Below are 6,813 nucleotides of genomic sequence, written 5' to 3'. Positions count from 1 at the left end.
TCCACCACTCAAACAGGCATGAGCATTGAGTAATCATTCTCAACCAATAAAATTTTATGCAAATAGGTTTAAGCCCCAGGTTACATTCACGTGTGTAAATTTTCCCCCCAACAGAATATAAACTGCTTGAGAACAAGAACTGTTTCATGTTCTTTGTATCCCAAGGACCAGGCACAGTGTCTGGCATATAGTATGAAGGAAGGAAGGAAGGAAGGAGGGAAGGAAAGAAAAGAAAGAAAGAAAGAAAGAAAGAAAGAAAGAAAGAAAGAAAGAAAGAAAGAAAGAAAGAAAGAAGAAGAAAGAAAGAAAGAAAGAAAGAAAGAAAGAAAGAAAGAAAGAAAGAAAGAAAGAAAGAAAGAAAGAAAGAGGCAGGCAGGCAGCAAAACACTGTGCTAAGCTTGGGGAATACAAAGAGAAAAGCAATCCTTGCTCTTAAGGAATTCACATTCTAATAGAGGAAGATAACACACATAGAACATTTTAGCTACAAGTCAGATGGAAAGGTTTTTATGGTCCAGTGGTAAAGCATGTCATAATGCATCTTTAATGTGATCCCAGGGGCAGCTAGGTGGCACAGTGGATAGAGCACCAGCCCTGGAGTTAGGAGGACCTGAGTTCAAATCCGACCTCAGACCAAACACTTACTAGCTGTGTGACCCTGGGCAAGTCACTTAACCCCAACTGCCTAAAAAAATATTTTTTTTAATAAAAAAAAAAGAAATTCCAGTCTCGTTTAAAAAAAATGTAATCCCCATTGCTAAAACCATATCCCTTATACATTTATAATGTTGAACCACCGACAGCGACAAGGATTTTTGTGATGGGAACTTTATTTTCCCCATCTTGAGTAGCCATGGCTACAGAGATGGGGTTGTAGCAAGAGGCAGCTGCCAAGTTGCATCTCCACAAGAGTCCCTTCCTTGGATGTTAACTGGGAGGTAGAGAATGGTGGAAGCAAGACAAGTGTTATGGGAGCAGGAAGAAAAATTCCCAGGGCTCTTGGGCTCATCTGCCCACTGGTTGTTGACGTTGGCTCCTTCTCTATAAAATTTTTCCCCTTTAAAATGGGGTCAGAGCTCTGAGGAAGAAGGGACACTGCTATTCCAAGTCTTCGGGGCTCAGAGTCCTGGGCTATCCTGGGGTGGTGGTAATGGTTTGATCTCTTTGGCACACACCTCCTCCTGTCTCTCTCTCAAGTGCTTTGCTGCTCCAGAGGGGCTGGCTTGCCTGCCCTGTCAGTGGCAGTTGGTCAACAGTTGGTATTAGCGGTGGAGGGGATGGTGGGCTCCTTATTCACAGAGACTATACTGCTGGATGCATGAGGCCAGGCTAGACGGAGGGCTGGTTATTTGGAGCACTGCTAGATCCACAGTTCTTGGGCTTACCTGTCCACTGTAAAAGTAGACGCTTAATAAATGTTTGCTGATTGATTCTTTGCTTCACTCACTCAACATTTCTGTGACACTATATCATTTTTGATATATTAAATTTTAAAATATGACATTCATATAGTAATTATAAATTTACAAACTGCATTTACTTTTATTTTTTAATACTACTGAATGGAACCATAAGATGTCAAATACTAAGAAATCTAATACCAGTTCAATTCTGATGGCTCCTCATAACCTGGCAAAAATTAAGAACAATAAAAAATTATTTATTCAGTCATTCAACAAATCTTTAAGTGACTACTATGTGCAAGTCCTTAGGAAGATAAAAAGTTAAATAAGACATGGTCTCTGAATGCAAAGAGCTTGCAAATCTTATTATAATAATTACAAATCTTCATCATTATAATAAAGAAAGTTAATATGCTTTCTGGACTTAATTTCCTTCCTAATGTCAAGCTGACATAAAAATACTTATTTTTAGAAAAATGAGTTTGATGGGGGTGGGGGACAGGTGAATAAAAGGGGAAACCCCCAAGCCTTCTAGTATATAACTTTTACCACTTTCAACTGTCTAAACAATCTTATTTTCTAAGCAGTTTCTGTATCCTCTGCAGAAAAAAAAAGGTTCTAGGTATCTTAGAACAAACATCACTTTGGAAATGCTTCTATATACTAGTTAGCCTTGCCTTTTTGCTTGGGAGGTATGAGGAGAGGGACAGGTGGAACGTAATTTAGTATCTAGCTTGCATTGCTTCAATACACTAAGTTTTGCCACAGTTTGTGGCATGATTTTAGTCATTAAATTATTTTTAGAAGCCCAATGCCTGTGCCTTATATATCTTTGTCTCCCCCAAATGTCTTGAATATAGTAGGCACTTAATAAATATTTGTTAAATTGAATTAAATTATACACACTGAGTAATGCTGTCCACTCAGAAATAGAATAAACTTTCAAATCCTGTAGACCTTGCTTTATTAGGACTGAATAAGCAATTTTGTTCTGAAATATATTATTAGTAGAAATTCAATTACAATTTAAATTAGTTATAAAAAATATGTCAATTCAGCTAAGATAAGGTTTAATATTCTGAAATTAAGCAAATTAAATTTTACCTCTCAATTTTAAAGCATGTGTTCTTCAAGTTTTTTATGGCTTTTTAGGTAGTAGGGCTAGAAGGAGTCAGATTCTAAGTTCCTTTAAATGCTATTATATTTGTTTACATATAAAAACTTTTATATTTTTCTTACTCCTCTTTGCCTTGTGCCTCAGCAATAATCTACTATTTCTATTCTGTACAGAAAAAAAAAACCATGACTATTACTACCAGAATCTACTCCACTTCCAGTCCTCTGATGACAAGAAGAAAAGAACATGCACACTAGCTTCTAAAACAAAATTCAAAGACAGATGCTCAAAAGCAAATGAGTCATTTGATTCCTTTTTCCTTCTCTTTCAAACTGTCAGCATTCCCTTACAGGCACTATGCCTTGCACATAATAGGACTGTTATTTGTTCAATAAGTTGAATAAATGAGGCAGCAATTCAATTTTTTCTTGATTTGAGAGTTGTCCTGTATTAATAAAGCTGCTGGTAGAAGTGGATGAGATACAGATAATGGGGAAAAGGAAGAACTGCTCAACTCATTTTACTTTTCTATTCTTTCCTCCAAAAAAAAATATTATGTTTATACTGGAAAGGATAAAACAAAATAATACAAAATAAATGATGAGTTTGGTAAGATGGTACCCATCTGCCCTCAAATGAGTTCAAATCATTGTAGGTTACTGAAAAAATTAGCATATAATATTGCTGTATCTTTGTCAGTGATCATGGACAGGTCATAGGAAATGAGAGGTATAGCAGGTCTAGAGAAGGGCAAATGTCATGATTTTCAAAGTGGGGAAGTATATAAGCCAGTAAGCTTGACTTCAATTCTGATAAAATTCTAGAACATATCATTACAGGGATAACTGCTGAACATTTAGAAAGGGAAGTAATGATTGCTTCATCAAGAATAGATTATGGCAAACTAACCTCATTTCCTTTTTGACATGATAATACAGACACCCAAACACTCACTCCACATACTGGTTGTTGGCTTCTCTCCAGTTGTTCTTTCCTCATGCAGAAACCATTGGGGGCTCAGAATTGTTCCAGGGCTTCATTATAACAGTACCCAAATGTCAACATCACTGTTTGAGAATAGGCAAATAGGCCCAGGGCCTGCAAACTCTATGATAAAAGGCTAAGCAAGAAGGGGTCGCTTGCCTTTGTCTTGGCTTAGAATCCATTCTTAACACACTCGATGTGGAATTGGATCTAAGGAGTCCTTCCTCTCACTCACTTGGATAATTTTTCTCTCACTTGCTCTAAACACAGTATCAGTTTAAAAGGGTCTTGCCTTAGATATATTTTCTCCCTCACGTTCGCTACTTATTATTCTACTCCCATTTTACTTTCAAAGTGATTCATGTTCTACTCTCTCTGCTTCATTTTCTCTACCTCCATTCTACTCAATTCATTCAACAGATGATCTATCTTCCATAACAAATAAGCATATGAGTCAAATCTTCACACCATATGGAACATAATGTATATATCAGCACTCTGTCTGGTCTCCTATGGAATTCTTAAACTTAACACCTAGATTTCAGCAAAACAAAGTCTCCTTGTGATCCTTGTATCCTGGTGATCAAGGAATAAAGTTGTGGGCTAAATGATGGTACAGTTACGTAGATTCAAAACTAGCTAAATTGCAAGAAACAAAAAGTAGTCAATAATGGGTCAATATTGATTTTTTTCCCTAGGATGAAACTTTAATATAAATTTATTTATTTTCAGTTTTCAATATTTACTTCCACAACATTTTGAGTTACAAATTTTTACCCCATCTCACCCCTCCCCCCACCCTAAGATGGTGCAAACTCTGAATATCTCTTCCCCTAGTCGGTCCTCTGTTCTATCTTCTCCCCACTTCTCTTATCCTCCTCCCTCTCTATTTTCCTGTAGGGCAGGATAGACTTCTGTACCATTTCCTGTACTTCCCATTTCCCAGTAGCATGTGAAATTTTTTTTAAACATATGTTTTTAAAACTTTAGGTTTCAAATCTTCTCCCTTCCTCCCTCCCTACCCACCCCCATCAAAAAGGCAAGCAACTCAATATAGGTTATACATGTGCAGTTATGCAAAACACCTCCATAGTAGACATGTTGTGAAAAACAAACTCTATTTCCCTTAATCCCATTCTGCTCTTCCATTTATTCTATTCTCTCTTTTGACCCTTCCCTCCTCAGAAGTATTCACTTCTGATTACCCCTTTCCCAATCTGCATCATCCCCCTGCCCTCTTGTCCCCTTTTCCCCCTATTTTCCCGTAGGGTAAGATAGATTTCCTTACCCCATTGAATGTGTATGTTATTCCCTCTGTAAGCCAAATCCTATGAGAATAAAATTCATTCATTCCGTCTCACCTTCCCCCATTTCCCCTCCACTGTAAGAGCATTTTCTTTTCTGTTTTTTTTTGTGAGATAATTTACCCCATTCTATCTCTCCCTTTCTTCTTCTCCGAACATAATCCTCTCTCATGCCTTAATTTTATTCTCCAGATATGACCCCTTAATCTTCAACTCACCCTGTGCCCTCTATCTATCTATCTACCTATACATATATGTAATTTTTTTCCTCCAACTACCCTAATACTGACAAAGGTCTCATGAGTTATAAATATCATCTTTCCACATTGGAATGTAAACAGTTGAACCTTAATAAGTCTCTTATGATTTCTCTTTCCTGTTTACCTCTTCATGTTCCACTTGAGTCTTGTATTTGAAAGTCAAATTTTCTATTCAGCTCTGGTCTTTTCATCAAGAATGCTTGAAAGTCCTCTATTTCACTGAATGACCATTTTCTTCCCCGAAGGATTATACTCAGTTTTGCTGGGTAGGTGATTCTTGGTTGTAATCCTATCTCCTTTGCCCTCCAGAATATTATATTCCATGCCCTGCGGTCCTTTAATGTAGAAGCTGCTAAATCTTGTGTTATCCTGATTGTGTTTCCATAGTACTTGAATTGTTTCTTTCTGGCAGCTTGTAATATTTTCTCCTTGACCTGGGAACTCTGGAATTTGGCTACAATATTCCTAGGAGTTTTCCTTTGGGGATCTCTTTCAGAGGAGATCGTGGATTCTTTCAATTTCTATTTTGCCCTCTGGTTCTACTATATCAGGGCAGTTTTCCTTGATAATTTCTTGAAAGATGATGTCTAGGCTCTTTTTTGACATGGCTTTCAGATAGTCCAATAATTTTTAAATTCTCTCTCCTGGATCTATTTTCCAGGTCAGTTGTTTTTCCAATGAGATATTTCACATTTCTATTTTTCATTCTTTTGGATTTGTTTTACAGTGTCTTGATTTCTCATAAAGTCACTAGCTTCCAATTGCTCTATTCTAATTTTTAAGGAAGTATTTTCTTCAGTAAGCTTTTGGACTTCCTTTTCCATTTGGCCAATTTTTCTTTTTAGGGCATTCTTCTCCTCATTGGTTTTTTGGACCTCTTTTGCCATTTGGGTTAGGCTATTTTTTAAGGTGTTATTTTCTTCAGTATTTTTTGGGGTCTCCTTTAGCAAGCTGTTGACTTGTTTTCATGATTTTCTTGCATCACTCTCATTTCTCTTCCCAGTTTTTCCCTTCTCTTACTTGCTTCTCAAAATCCCTTTTGAGCTCTTCCAAGGCCTGGGACTGATTCATATTTTTCTTGGAGGCTTTAGATGTAGGAGCTTTGACTTTGTTGTCTTCTTTTGGTTGTATATTTTGATCTTCTTCACCAAAGTAAGATAATATAGTCTGACTCTTTTTGCACTGCTTGCTCATGATCCCAGCCAATTACTTGAGTTTTAAACTCTTTGTTAAGGTAAGAGTCTGCTTCCAATGTGGAGAATGTACTGTCCCAAGCTTTAGGGGTTTATATAGCTGTTTTCAGAGATACTTGTAGGGACTTGTAAATTTTCAGTTCTTGCAAGGTGGTATGATAAGGGGCAAGGTGATTACTCCTTTCCTGGCCTGTGCTGTGGTCTATTAGTGACCACAAGCACTCCTTTCTGTCCTGGAACTGTGAGGAAGGTTTCCTGTTCACAGCCACTACAAGTTCCACCGTGCCAGTGCTCCTCCTCCCCCCAGGACCCCTGTTCAGAACTGTGACCCAGATCCAAGCACAGTTAAAGCAACAGATTCCTGCTTCAGCACCAGCAGAGAGATCCCTGCAATCCCCCTCTGATCAGCCACTTGATTCCCTCTCAGTCTGTGGGCTGGAAGCTCGGGAAGCAGCTGCCCACCCCAGGTCAGTGTTCTCAGGGAATGGCACTGAGACCCCATCTTCCTCTATCAGCACCGCAGAAACAGACTTTTCCCACTGACCTTCTAAG

The 6,813-nt window shown here is 38.0% G+C and overlaps 1 long non-coding RNA gene across 1 annotated transcript in view; it reads right to left on the bottom strand.

The window, feature by feature from the left end:
- LOC144456844 (uncharacterized) overlaps positions 1-6,813 on the bottom strand; it is a 147,041-nt gene that overhangs the window by 74,901 nt on the left and 65,327 nt on the right. The window lies entirely within an intron of this gene.

Source organism: Phascolarctos cinereus, unplaced genomic scaffold (assembly GCF_003287225.1).
Source record: "Phascolarctos cinereus isolate Bilbo 61053 unplaced genomic scaffold, phaCin_HiC Scaffold_4;HRSCAF=312, whole genome shotgun sequence".
Lineage (NCBI taxonomy): Eukaryota > Metazoa > Chordata > Mammalia > Diprotodontia > Phascolarctidae > Phascolarctos > Phascolarctos cinereus.
This window is presented reverse-complemented; position numbering and strand designations above follow the sequence as displayed.